This window comes from Malaya genurostris, chromosome 3 (assembly GCF_030247185.1).
Source record: "Malaya genurostris strain Urasoe2022 chromosome 3, Malgen_1.1, whole genome shotgun sequence".
NCBI lineage: Eukaryota > Metazoa > Arthropoda > Insecta > Diptera > Culicidae > Malaya > Malaya genurostris.
Window position 1 is genome coordinate 246563576 of NC_080572.1, and position 15481 is coordinate 246579056.

Consider the following 15481-nt stretch of genomic DNA (forward strand, 5'->3'; position numbering starts at 1 on the left):
AACTATGAATAACATTCTTTCGGGAAAAAAGCTTATTTTAAATAGACTCAAATAACTATCCAAAAATTGTTACAAAAATAAAAAGTTCCCGATTTTTAGCAAACCGCTTTATCTCGGGGACCATACCATATACCAACACATTGTTTTAATTGGAAATCTATCGTTATTTCATAAAGTTTTTTTGAAAAATGTATAAAAAACAAATTTCATGATTTTCAAAAATTTACTTTATTTTGAAAATACACCGAAACCTCCATTTACGAACTAAACGGGAATTTGTAAAAAAAGGTAGTTCTTAAAAAAAGTTTACGTTATTTGGAATTTACTTCGTAAACAAAGTTTTGTGTAATGAATGTAGAAACCACGCATCATATGGCTATTTTCGCAACGGATGTGACGAATAAGTGCAAGAAAATTATATTTGCGCTCGTTTCAAAATCCAAGATGGCGGCTTCCGGTTTATTGAGATTACCTAAAATCCCTAACAATATGGGTATCTTCGGAACGGAATTGATTAGTAGATGTTGTAAAACGATGTTTGAGGTAGTTCTGAAATTCAAGATGGTGACTTCCGGTTTGTTGATATTCCTTGAAACCTCTTACAATATGGGTACTTTTGGAAAGGGATTGGAAAGTAGACGTCGAAAAATGATATTTGAGGTGGGTTTGAAATGCAAAACTGTGACTTCCGGTTTATTAGTAATTTTTTGAAAATTTTTGACATATTCCTTGAACTTGGTATTCCTTTAAAACACTATACCGGAAGTCACCTCATTGAATTTTGAAACGAGCTCAAACATCGTTTATTGGTATAGAATATGTTTTGGAAATTTCTTTGTTTTAAGGGTGATTGAATACTTCTCAGATGATTATTTCATTGAACAGAGTGTCGTACATTCACGTTAAAGACTGTCCCAGAAGGTATGGACGCACTTTGATTTCGCTGTAAACAATTCACAAGTGTTAGATATTCAAATTTTATTCGATATACTGATAATATTAAACCACAACAACAGAATATTATTCTCATCATTTTCTACTTACTGCTGGCGCACCTTCTTGCGAACGTTCCTCATTAAATTCCGTACAGACTTCTTGGCGAAAAGTTTTGACACTTTTTTCCAATCTTTTTCGAACTGTTGAATGGTTTCGGCTGCCACGACATGTTTCCTAAGATGTGCCTTCGTCAATGCACAAAATTCCTCAATTGGTCGAAGTTGTGGGCAATTTGGAGGATTCATGTCTTTTGGGACGAAAGTGACATTTTTGGTAGTATACCATTCTACCGTTGATTTCGAGTAGTGGCAAGTAGCAAGATCTGGCCAGAAAACAACAGGATCCTTGTGGCTTCGAATCATGGGTAGAAGTCGTTTTTTTAAACATTCCTTGATGCATATTTCACTTTTCATTGAAGCAGTGGTGATGAAGGGTTTCGAAATCTTACCGCAGCTACAAATTGGTTGCCAGACCATAGCTTTCTTACCAAATTTTTCGACTTCAATCGATGTCTCGGACTGGTTTAACACTTGCACTTCTCGCACCGTATAATATAGTGGTCCCGGCAAAGATTTGTAATCGAGTTTCACGTAGGTTTCGTCGTCCATGATTATGCAGTTCAAATTTCCAGCAAGAATCGTATTGTGCAGCTTTCGAACCCTCGGCCTGATCGATGCTTCTTGTTTCGGACTACGTTTTGGTTGTTTCTGCTTCTTAGAGGTTCGAAGATTCAAACGTTCTTCAGCACGAAGAAAATTTGACTTCGAAGTGCCCACTTTTTTGGCCACATCCCGAACTGAAACCTCCTTCTTTTGCTCGAACGCCTTCAGTATACGTTTATCCAACTGAGGGTTAACAGGACCGTGTTTTTAACCCGTTTTCGGTTTATCCTCAAAGGTGTTATCCTCACCGAACTTCCTGATTGCATTTCGCACAGCTTTTTCACTTACTCCTTCCATTTTTGCTATCTTTCTCAGTGACAATCCGCGTTCTGTACACCATTTGTACAAAATTTTTCGACGTTGTTCTGCTGAAAGTCCACGCATTTCTAAACACTAAACTAATGGAAACGAATAAACAACTGCACAAGTGGTTAGAGAAGAGTGTAAACAACAGGACGCAGCCATTAAAATTGACAGATTCTGAACCATTGCGAAATGGCAGCGGTTTTTGGTTGCGTCCATACTTTCTGGGACAGGTTTTAGTGAACATTTTAGAGAAAATAAACACCGTTAAAGTCCTCTCTCATCTGCATACATTGCTGACAACAATTCACTCCATAGGTCATTTACGAATAGCATGAAAAGGAGTGGCCCCAAGTGGCTTCATTGTGTCAACTCTCAAATAACAGGCTTCAAAACTATTCCAATTCGTAGGCCATGATAGTTTATGGTCATAACTTTGGCAATTTCCGATTGCAGGTTGCAAAACTAGCATTCAAATACTCCAAAATGAAACGAACATCGATTTCTTATTTAAAGATACCTTGAAGTTTTAGAAAAGATAAGCACAAGGAGATCGTGCTAGGTCGAGGATGCTAAATCGGGTCTAAAAAAAAATAATTTTTCGGTGTTCAATCGATTTAATAATTCACACTAATTTTTCTTTTCTTTTTTCGATGGAATTCACGAAAATTATACCACAAACGATGTAATCCGTGAAAATTATCCCCGAAAACAGACGTCGTAACTTTTTTGACCTATTGAGCCTCTCTAGACCGCTTCGAAACGTTCGTGCCGGTTTCCAAACATTCCCTAATATTCACTCACTTCTCTGACGTACAATAAATTTGATCCAGGTTGCGTCAATAGTTATTATTCAATAAAAAAAGTCCAACTCAATCTGCATCAGCATAGCCAAACATGCTTCTCAAGTGCGCTCGAGCTCGTTTTTTGGTGCGGCACCCTTTTTCATCCGCAGTGTCTGGCTCAAACTACTAGAGCATGGTCCTTACCGGACCAGACGCCGAAAAACGATGTTTAAAGTTGGTCTGAAGTCCATTTCCGATTTATTGATATTTCTTGAAAACCCTTATACTAGAGGCCATGAAAGAATATTTGAGGTCCGAAATTTGGTTCCGAATTTCATGGAACCAGAAGCCATCCTTGGAATCTCTTGCACCTGCTTATCAAATCCGTTCCGAAAATATCCATTTTGTAATGGTTTTTCGATAGTCAGCATCTTGGATGGGAAATCACCTCAAACATCGTTTTTCCGCATCTACTCATCAAACAGTATCACAATAAATCACAACAAAAAAACTTTTCCGGTGTTTGTGAGAAATGTTATATATTTTTACCCGGTATTTAAAGTTATTCAGTTGCATTTAAAATTTACTTCCAGAAATCTCGCGGATTTTTATGTAATTTTAATGGAACTGCACACTCACCCTATTTTTTGACTCAACGCAAATTATTACCAGCCGAACGAATGCCACTAGGTGGCCAGCAAAGAAATTGAATAATTTATTAACCTTGTTTACTCTATTGAGGGAAAAAATCCACATTCATGCAACCTTTATGCAGTTTCCTTGCGTTTCTTTTTTCTACCATAAGCGTTCACGATTGAATGACCGAAACCACGAGCGGAAACAAGCTACGGTTTCAGCCGGGCGTTCTCATTGTTACCTCGAATTGGGTTCCAATGCAAATAATCAATTATTCATTTTGCATAACTGTTGGAAACTCCGGTGAACCGCTCCAATGCAGTAGCGAAACTAACGTAGATTATTGGGAAAACTCCAGTGTACCTTCGTTGGCTGAGAATGGTCAGTCTGGAGGGGGAAATGTTCATGGAACAAGGAAGCGTGGTACACAAACATTTGAACTAGATCAAACATTTTAAAAATGACTTCGGGAAGAATTTAAATCTGATCGGCAAAACAAGCATCTGGTAACATATTGAAATTTTTAGGTTGACGATTTGTTCAATTTGATAATATTGATAAAAAAACCAAAGCATTGTGTTAATGTGTGATTGGCACATTGTTCTAAGCGTTCACCGCTTGGTTGTAATACTTTTCAAGCAGCATAATAAAATATGCTTTGTGATTGAACGTGCTATTTTCATAAATACGTTTATTTCATAAACGTAATTTGAACCTAATACATACAGTCACAATGGTTATTATTCAATGAAACATTGCCACTAGTTTCCTTAAATATTATATTAGTATGTCGGTCTTCATTAGTTAATCTAAACACTGAGTCTAACATAAAATGAAAATTACATTGGAACTCCAATAGACTTAATGAAGTAATAAAGAAGAGACTTCTATTTTTGTTATTATTATCAATATCACCATTGACAATTACAACCGTACACGCTATACAAAATTGAACAAAGTACGCCGTGTGCTTCGTTTGCGAAGACGGTGGTGTTTTCCTCTTCCGTACCAAGACGTACCGACGCGTAACGGTTTTACATCGTCATTTTGTATGACGGTTTGAAAGTTATGACACTCATCGCCCAATAACTTCGGAACCGAAAGTCGGATCTAGATGACAGTATCTTTTGAGACAATGAGAGCATTATTTGAATTCAGATTTGTGAACATCGGATGTACTATTGCTGAGAAATCAAAATAAGTTCCGGTTTTGGAATTATGAGTACTATTATCGATGCTTTCAGATTCGGAAACCGGGAAATAGTAATCCCAAAGTTAGTTTATATATCCACAAACTAAAAAGATCTGCCAGCTGGATGAATTTATCAGTAAGTTTCGAGAACTCCATACGAAATCGAAGGTTGATTTTTTCTTGTATTTTATTGCTTGATTCAAATTTTGCATATTCATTTGAATACCCCCATCATTTAACCCCGGTTTTAACCAGCATGAACGGATACCATAAACCAACTATACCAGATATCGTCAAACGTTCAGAAGTATGGTATGGATGATACTAATTTTTTGCATAATCCTTATAATTACCTAGAACATTGCAGAAGACACCAAATAGATCGGACCCATCTTTTCTGAAACATAGATTATTGAAAATCTGTCATTTGCGATGGAATTACTCTTATATTAAAATTCGCTCCTCGTTTCACCATCACTCGTAAAAAAAATGCACAGAAAATTGAAAAATTTTCACTTACCGTGAAAATTGTAATATCAGGGACTTTTTAAAGAATTTCAAGGCCTTTCATTTGCATCTTAGTTTGTGTATTGTAATTGAATGCATATTTTCTCATGCATTTGCACATCTTACTTCGAAATTCCGGAACCGGCAGTCGGATAAAGATTAAATTCAATAGTAAACAATGGGACCATAAGACTGAGACTTTGAATCTGAGTTTTTGAAAATTGGTCCAGCTATCCTTGAGAATATTGAGTGACATTATTTGTCACATACACACACACAGATATTTATTCAGTTTGTCGAGCTGAATCGAATGGTATATCACAATAGACCCTACGGGTGATTGCATAGCCTTTCTATATAAGAAAGGCAAAAAATATGATAAACAAGTAAATTTTCAAATTGACTTGCAAAATTCGAAAATTATTACCTTTGATTAGTTGGAAGCTCGCCACTTGGGCAGTGGCTCAGTGATGGCAGAAGACTTGGATGGATATTCGGATTGGTTGAAGAAGATGTTACCTATAGTACTACAGTACTTACATACAAGCCAGGTGTTGGGGAAGCGAAAGCCTATTCGCGCACCCCTGGTAGTGATGACAACGTTCCTGCTGAAATCAGTAATACCAACGACTCACCGACTTTACTTCAGTGACAGTTATTACCTGGTTGAAGTACAGTACGTTAAGACACGAGTAGAAAACGTGGTCGAATTGAATAAGTTATAATTTGTGCTATTATATTTATCAGTTAAATAAACACCAAAATGTAAGTTTCTTGAAATTATGCAAACATGTAAAACTAATCTGGAATAAATTTACAGCTTAAAGCTATATTGAATTACGCTAAAGGATTGTGTTATTTCTAACCTCGTCGTGACGGACTTCCACGACATTCTGAAAATTTCTAACCTCGTCGTGACGGGTTTCCACGACACCAGGAGATAAATTTAAAGACTAAAAATTAGTCAGCCTTTGTCAAGGCTATACAAAGAAAGATATTATAATATAAACAGTCTTTTTTAAGACTAATAAATTATTCAGCTTTTTTCAAGGCCAGCCATTCAAAGAATTATTCTTCGAACTAATCAGTCTTTATTGAGACTATCACAAAATCAGTCTTTATCAAGACTTACCCAGACTAGGAGTCTAATCGGGGACTAATTCAGCATAATTCAGCCTACTTATTTATATTTTTCAAAACTTTAAACGCTCGTTCGCTTAGACAACAAGTCAATTCAACGACCTTGAATTTAGAGAACATACCTGAAAATCAAAAATCCGTTACAAATCCCACGCCTAATTCTTCTAAGGCACTTATTTCTTCGAATTTAAAACAAAAAACGTGATTAATCCACCTAGCAGTGAGATGATACCTTTTTTTATCAATCCGCATGTGTTTTTTTGCATGGATATTCTTAGGTGTTTTAGTTCTCATGACATTATTTTAATTATCGTCGTTTCAAACGACAAATTGAGATTTTATTCGCTCATTACCCTGTAATGTCAAAACTGTAAATATTGAATATGAATCTTAACGTGTGACATTCGATTGAACATTCCATGAGATGTCGAAGTAAGTTCCACTTTAGAGTTTTTCGTCATTATTTATGGTACTTCCAGAGCTGGTATTCAGGAACTAGCATAACCCAAAATGATTCGAATGGCCATAAATTAATACGCCAAACAATTTACATCTTCTATATCGGTATGAATTTCAAAAACTCAGCATCTGTAATTCCAGAATCGGATAAAATTCACCAATTTTGTATGGGACCTTAAGTCCTTTAATTTGAATTTTTGTTTTTGAAGTTCGATTTGGCCTTTTTAAAAAAATGATTAAACTTTGAGAAACGATTCGAAACTGGATCCGGAGTTCTAAGATCGGTGTAGCCGAAATCAGATAAATTCACCTGAGGAGTGTGTAGACATCTTTGAGAAATTGTAGTGCGAATTAATATTTGGGGGTACATTCCGAATCCAAAAACGAATACCGCTTAAACTGAAATAAATTTATTTGGTAATCGACTATCCAAATTTGCAAACCCGATAAACCTGATTAATTTATGTGAAATGGACATTTTTATACTAATCACCCTGTATCTCCTAAACCAGAAATCGGATCTGACTAATTTTTATAGGATTTTAAGACCTCTCATTTAAATCATAGATGATTCTTAGATTTCATTTGAATCTTAGATCGGTTCAACCATCTACGAGAAAAATGAATTGCATTATTTTAATTTCGTTTCACATGTCATCCTGTGGTTCCGAAATCAGAAGTCGGATCCAAATTTGGAAGTATACTAGTTTTCATATGAATCTGAGTTTATAGAAAACGGTTTAGCCATCTCCGAAAAAAATGAGTGAAATTATTTGTCGCACACGCATTTGGTGATCTCGACGAACTGAGTCGTATGGTATATGGAAGTTATGTTCTTCCAGCTTTTATTGCTGTAAGTAGTTTAAATCAATATAATTATGGAATTACTTTCAACTCGAAAATGCTGATATCATCTGGTTTATAAATGCCATATTCGAACGATTATGTTGCCAAAAACGAACCGAGCTAAAATCGGTCCAAGGCAAATTGTCATGAAAAAGGATGCTGTACACAGTCTTTTGAACACTTAGAAACAATTGTATGTCACAGTATAAAAATCGTGTTTTCCGTTGCTCCCAAGCATTTCTTTGTCATACAGTGCTCAAAACTTCTACTGCTGGAATAAGGGGAAAAGTCGTTTACACAAAAATATTGATATCTTCGTTAAAAATGGACGGATTTTAACAAACTATAGCTTGTTGGATAGCTTGTTGGAGATGTTTTTTTATCAATCCGCATGTGTTTTTTGCATGAATATTCTTCGGTGTTTAAGTTTTCATTACATTATTTTAATGACCGTCGTTTTAAGCGACAATTTGAGATTGTAATCACTCATTACTCTGTAATGTCGAAACTGCAAATACAATCGAATTTAAATCTAGAAGTGTGATAATCGATTAAACATGCCATGATATGTAAGTTCCACTTTAGAGTTTACGGTAATTTAAGGTACTTCCAGAGCCGGTATTCAGGAACCAGCATAACCCAAACCGATTCGTATGGCCATATGACGAATAAATTACAACAGTTTTGAGTCCAACTTTGAAGCTTAATTGGATAAAATTCATTAATTTTTGTATGTATGTATAAAACTAATTAATTTTGTATATAAGTTTAATTCAATTTGAATTTTTGTTTCTGAAATTTGATTAGGCTTTTTTTGAGAAAACGATTGAGCTTTGAGAAACGATTTTATACTGGAACCGGAATTCTAAAATCGGTATGGCCGAAATCAGATAAATTCACCTGGGTAGCTGTATAGATTACATTTGCTTCAAAATATTTGAAAATCAGTGAAGACATCTTTGAGAAATCATAGCACGAATTAAATTTTTAGGTGCCTTCTGAATCGACAACTACCACTAAAACTGAAAAAAGTTAATTTTTTTTATCGACTATTCAAATCTGCTAACCCGATAAACCTGATTAATTTATGTGGAATAGACATTTTTATACCAATCACCCTGTATCCTCGAAACCGGAAGTTGGATCTGACTGAAGAGCAAGATGTTTTAAAGAATCTTGAAACTTTTCATTTGCATTTGAATTTGTAGAAAAGAAATTTTCAGAGAATATTGAGTGAAATTATTTGTCACACACGCATTTGCTGATCTCGACGAACTGATTCGAATGGTATATGGATGTTATGTTCTTCCAGCATTTATTGCTGTAAGTAGTTTAAAACAATATAATTAATAAACAAATCTACCATCATCTGGTTTATATATGTCATATTCGAACGATTATGTTGCCAAAAACGAGCCGTGCTAAAATCGGTCCGAAGCTAAATGTCATGAAAAAGGATGCTGTACACAGTCTTTTGAACACTTAGAAACAATTGTATGTCACAGTATAAAATCGTGTTTTCCGTTGCTCCCAAGCATTTCTTTGTCATACAGTGCTCAAAACTTCTACTGCTGGAATAAGGGGAAAAGTCGTTTACACAAAAATATTGATATCTTCGTTAAAAATGGACGGATTTTAACAAACTATAGCTTGTTGGATAGCTTGTTGGAGATGTTTTTTTATCAATCCGCATGTGTTTTTTGCATGAATATTCTTCGGTGTTTAAGTTTTCATTACATTATTTTAATGACCGTCGTTTTAAGCGACAATTTGAGATTGTAATCACTCATTACTCTGTAATGTCGAAACTGCAAATACAATCGAATTTAAATCTAGAAGTGTGATAATCGATTAAACATGCCATGATATGTAAGTTCCACTTTAGAGTTTACGGTAATTTAAGGTACTTCCAGAGCCGGTATTCAGGAACCAGCATAACCCAAACCGATTCGTATGGCCATATGACGAATAAATTACAACAGTTTTGAGTCCAACTTTGAAGCTTAATTGGATAAAATTCATTAATTTTTGTATGTATGTATAAAACTAATTAATTTTGTATATAAGTTTAATTCAATTTGAATTTTTGTTTCTGAAATTTGATTAGGCTTTTTTTGAGAAAACGATTGAGCTTTGAGAAACGATTTTATACTGGAACCGGAATTCTAAAATCGGTATGGCCGAAATCAGATAAATTCACCTGGGTAGCTGTATAGATTACATTTGCTTCAAAATATTTGAAAATCAGTGAAGACATCTTTGAGAAATCATAGCACGAATTAAATTTTTAGGTGCCTTCTGAATCGACAACTACCACTAAAACTGAAAAAAGTTAATTTTTTTTATCGACTATTCAAATCTGCTAACCCGATAAACCTGATTAATTTATGTGGAATAGACATTTTTATACCAATCACCCTGTATCCTCGAAACCGGAAGTTGGATCTGACTGAAGAGCAAGATGTTTTAAAGAATCTTGAAACTTTTCATTTGCATTTGAATTTGTAGAAAAGAAATTTTCAGAGAATATTGAGTGAAATTATTTGTCACACACGCATTTGCTGATCTCGACGAACTGATTCGAATGGTATATGGATGTTATGTTCTTCCAGCATTTATTGCTGTAAGTAGTTTAAAACAATATAATAAAAAAAAATCTGCCGTCATCTGGTTTATATATGTCATATTCGAACGATTATGTTGCCAAAAACGAGCCGTGCTGAAATCGGTCCGAGGCAAATTGTCATGAAAAAGGATGCTGTACACAGTCTTTTTGGTACTTAGAAACAATTGTATGTAACAGAATAGAAAATCGTGTTTTCCGTTGCTCCCAAGCATTGCTTTGTAATACAGCGCTCAAAACTCCTACTGCTGGAATAGGGGAAATGTCGTTTACACAAAAATTTCGATATCTCCGTTAAAACTGGACGGATTTTAACAATCTATGGCTTGTTGAATAGGTATTATCGTGCGGAATCTAATTCTGAAAACATATTCTGTTTTCAAGGTCAATTGTGACAGATACTGTCAAAAAACTGAAAATTTTGACATAAAACTTCGAATAACTCAAAAAGTAAACATCCGATCTCAAAACAATTCAATAGCGTTTTGGGTGACGGGGAGACCTTTCATTTGCGACTAGTTTGATCAAAATCGGTCCAGCCATCTCTGAGATCTCGACCTCTTAGTTGACAACACACATACAGACACACACATACACACACACAGACATTTGCTCAGTTCGTCGAGCTGAATCGATTGGTATATGTCATTCGGCCCTTCGGGCCTCGGAAAAATTTTCGAAAGTTTGAGCGAATTCTATACCTATTTTTTATATATATAAAAAAAGGTAAAACAGGTACGCCTTGCAGTTCATCTTCTAACGAAAACAATTTATTAATAGGTAGATCGGTGAAATCACCTTTTCCTAGTGGCAGTTCTAATGGCAGTCTTCTTACCAATATTCCTTCAATGTCATTCGCTTATTTAAATGAAGTCGACTTAGGTGATATAGTTGAAAATAAAATGAATAATAAAAGATAAACTTTTCCAAATGATCATCCGAATGAATTCGACTTCATCACTTTTTGAAGCATTTCAAATCGGATGGCAATTTGCAAATAATATTATAATGAATTTAATTTGATATCTGGAAATCTGCTTATATGTTTCCTGTGCACAAAAAAGGAGACAAGAAGAACGTCGACAATTACCGTGGTATCACCGCTCTTAGCGCCATTCCTAAATTGTTTGAGCTTATCGTTTGGAACCTATTTTTAATCACTGCAAGCAGTACATCGTTGAAACTCAACACGGGTTCATGCCGAAACGCTCAACGGCCACTAACTTACTAACTTTCACGACGTTTATAACGGATGCTATGTCTAAAGGTCATCAAACGGACGTTGTCTACACGGATCTCTCTGCTGCTTTTGATAAAATTAATCACGCTATCACTATTGCCAAATTGGACAGACTGGGCTTCGGTTCCAACATTCTTCGGTGGATTCAATCGTATCTTTGCAATCGACGGCTGGCGGTTAAGATCAATGAAAATGTTTCCAAAGAGTTTTTTGCTTTTTCTGGTATTCCACAAGGCAGTCATCTCGGACCACTGATATTTCTACTGTATTTCAACGACGTGAACTTTTCATTGAAAGGTGCACGATTATCTTTCGCGGACGACCTAAAGTTATTCCAAATTATCAAGACTCTTGAAGATGCCTGTCTCCTTCAAAGTGAGCTTGAAATTTTCTCCGAGTGGTGTGAAATTAATAAAATGTCGCTAAATATCAGTAAATGCTCGATTATCACCTTCACACGAAAAAAAAACCAATTCGTTTCAATTATTGTCTTCGAGGATCAGTGATTGATAGAGTCAATTGTGTCAAAGATCTTGGCGTTCTTCTCGACGAACAATTGAATTACAAGCAGCATATTTCGTACATCGTGGCAAAAGCTTCTCGTTGTCTAGGATTTGTCATGAGAACCGCCAAGCAATTCACAGATATATATTGTTTGAAATCTCTCTACTGCTCGCTTGTACGGTCAACACTCGAATATTGTTCGTCAGTATGGAACCCTCACTTTCATAATGGAGCTTTAAGACTTGAATCAATACAGCGCAGATTCGTTCGTTTCGCTTTTCGTCGTTTGCCCTGGAATAATCCTCACCAGCTGCCTAGTTATGAAAGCCGTGCGATGCTCATCGGACTCGATACTCTACAAGTACGCCGAGATCTGTTCCGTGCAATGCTGATTGCCGATATTTTGACGAACAATATTGATTGCCCTGCACTACTTAGTGAAATCAACATCAACGTTCGTTCTAGAGCTCTTCGCAACAACAACCTCCTCAGAATGCCTCTACGTCGTACTAACTACGGAATCAACGGTGCCGTTATTGGATTGCAGCGAACCTTCAATTGCGTATCGATGGGATTCGATTTTCATTTTCCTCGTAGCAGAATAAAAGCGAATTTTTTGAATATTCTTAGAAATAATCATTAGGACTTTAGTTTGTCTGTTGATTAAAATATATAAATAAATAAATAAATAAATAAATAATTAAGGGCTGAGGACAGTACCGTAAAGTGGTAGGTTTTTTGCTATTTTCCCGTTTCAAATTAAATTTTCTCGGAAACGGTGAAAAAACCCACCTGACAATGTCTACCCAAAAACCCACCTGACAATGTCTTCGAAATTTTGTTGAGAATATTCTGTGAAATTTTCAGAATGATTCATTGAGTTTAGCGGTCATGTTGTATTTTTTCTGACTGAAGAACTGCTGAAAATTGGAACGCTAAGAAAGGCATACCTCTACTTTTTCATCGAATATCTTGGCTTTGAAGGCTTGTATCATAAATCTACCGTGACAAAGTCTAGATAATTTAGTTTAGATGCGATTAGTACATAAAAACATTTATGTTATCGCGATAAAAATAAAGTCTTGTATTTTTCTGTGAAACAAAGTCAGTTCCAATGCATCCGCCATTTTTTTCGCTTTGGTTGCCTGATAGCATTCTGAAAAAAGGAGAGAAAAATAAAATTGGCTCGACAAGGCTGCCAAACACACAGGTGTTTCATTGTATATTAACACATTTTTTGTTTCATTCAATCTTTGTGAAAGTTTTTTCATTTTTTTTTTTGAATCCATGTAATGTCCAACCCATACGATAAATTTATGTGATAAAACTTCTCATCAAAATAATAAAATGTATGCTGGCAACCCGGTACAGTTTATACGACAGAGTACAAGAGAAATATGATGCGCAAAGGGAATTGAGCGAGCCACGTGGTCGATTTAAAACTCAACACGCGATCCTTTGTCCTCAGACCTTAAAATTTACCAGTGATGTTAAATAATTATTTGAATATTTTAAATTGGAATGCTCGATCTTTAAAATCGAGTGAAGATGAATTTTATAATTTTCTCAAACTTCACAAAATTCATATTGCCATTGTGACAGAAACTTTTCTTCTACCAAATGTCAAATTGAAACACAATCCACATTATGTGGTTCATCGTTTTGACAGGTTTACTGGTTTACAGGTCAGACACAATAGCGCGTACATCGAACATGGTCTACATCCTGGCCGTCACCCGACCGATACTTCAAGAAACCTCAGAAACCAATTCCTGCTCTCAAGGAAGGAAATCAAATACTTCTTACAAATGACGAAAAAGCTCAAAAACTTGCTCAGCAGTTCGAGAGTGTCCACAATATTAATTTGAACGTTGTGCGTCCTATTGAAAATGAAGTCTCACTGAAATATGATCATATTTCAGCTCAAGTGTTATTACAAGATGACAGTATTGAGACGAATTTTGATGAAATTAAGTCAATTATTAAGAAACTAAAAAACATGAAGGCTTCCGGTAATGATGGAATCTTTAAAATTCTTATTAAAATCTTCCCGATATTGCTCTTGGTTAAAATTTTGTGTTTCTCATTGACTTACTTCCCAAAAAGATGGAAAAACGCTGAAGTAATCCCTATCCTCAAACCTGAAGCAGAAGCATCAAGTTATCGACCCATTAACCTACTTTTTTCTATCACTAAACTTTTTGAAAAAATTATCTTGTTGAGAATGATGTGTCATATAAATGAGAATTCAATTTTTTTACCAGAGCAGTTTGGATTTCGTCATGAACATTCAACTACTCATCAACTTTTCAGAGTAACGAACATGATAAAAGCAAATAAATATTCTGGGTTATCCACTGGAGTTGCTCTTCTAGATATAGAAAAAGCATTCGACAGTGTTTGGCACAAAGGTTTAATAGCAAAAATGTCTGATTTCCAGTTTCCTATTTATTTAATCAAAATGATTCAAAATTTTTTTAATTGATCGTACTCTTCAGGTTAGTTATCAGAATTGTAAATCTGAATTGCTACACGCACGAGCCGGTGTTCCGCAGGGTTCGAGCGTAGCTCCAATCTTGTATAATATTTTCACTTCTGATCTTCCAAATCTTCCCGTTGGTTGTCAGAAATCGCTATTCTGTGACGACACAAGTCTATTAGCCACAGGTAGAAATCTAAGAGTGATCTGCAGTCGCCTACAAAGAAGTTTAAATATTTTCAGTGATTATCTGTCAAAATGGAAAATTAAACCAAATGCAGCAAAAACGCAATTAATTATCTTTCCTCATAAGCCAAGAGCTTCTTTTCTTAAACCAAACAATAATCACATTCTTAAATTGAATGGCTTGGAATTGACATGGTCTGATCCAGCTAAATACTTAGGTTTAACGTATGACAAAAAACTCACTTTCAAGGATCACATTGATGGAATCCAGGCAAAGTGTAATAAATATATTAAATGTTTATATCCTCTTATAAACAAAAATTCTAAGCTCTGTCTAAAAGACAAATTGTTAATTTATAAACAAATTTTCAGACCAGCCATGCTTTATGCAGTACCAATTTGGTCAAGTTGTTGTTCCACCAGAAAGAAAACGCTTCAAAGAATTCAGAATGAAATTCTGAAAATGATTTTGAAGTGTCCTCCCTGGTTTAGTACAAATGAGTTACACAGACTCACAAATATAGAACCATTAGATGTAATGTCACATAATATTATAAGCAAATTCCGACAGACAAAAATCGATGCAATCTTCAATTGAATCGATTCACTCTCTGTATTAGTTAGTAAGTTAGTATGTAAATTCCTTTTCCCCATTACACAATACAAGTAGGTTTAGAATTTTCTCTACATAAAATAATAATAGGGCTGGAAAGTCACCACTTGTGGCTGAACATCCAATTTAAATCTTAATAATTTAATTTTAACTCATATTCCAATAAATAGTTATTGAAAAAATGGTCTCGCAATAAAAAGAGCGCGTATGGATAAGGTCTGCTGGTACTTTGTGTAATATACAGTTCTCACCATTTAAAAGCTAATCGCCATTTTAGTTTTGTCGCCCAATTTTTTAATTCACGGTGTTC